Source organism: Brassica oleracea, chromosome C4 (genome assembly GCF_000695525.1).
Source record: "Brassica oleracea var. oleracea cultivar TO1000 chromosome C4, BOL, whole genome shotgun sequence".
NCBI lineage: Eukaryota > Viridiplantae > Streptophyta > Magnoliopsida > Brassicales > Brassicaceae > Brassica > Brassica oleracea.
Window position 1 is genome coordinate 15,047,617 of NC_027751.1, and position 352 is coordinate 15,047,968.

Consider the following 352-nt stretch of genomic DNA (forward strand, 5'->3'; position numbering starts at 1 on the left):
GGGCGGTCATAAGTGCCAATGGGTCGAGCTGCTCGCTGTTGGTTTTGTGGAACGTTGTTAGCTCCATTGGCGTCCGCATCATTTTGAGGTATGTCTCCCATATCAGTATCCAATCTCTTCAAGTGAGCATGTTGCTCTTCTTCTCTTCTCTTCCTAGCACACTCTCTCTCTAAAGCTCTGATGTCTGCAGCTCTTGGAACTAGGTTTGATAGACCCCTGCTCCTCAAGTTCATACACATGTAAATTAAAGAGAGGTGAAAAAGAAGAATCAGTAACAAAAGAAAATAAAAATGACTTAGTCTCAAGCAACTGACTAAATCTCAATGTTCAAATCTACTCAGAATTTGGCAAC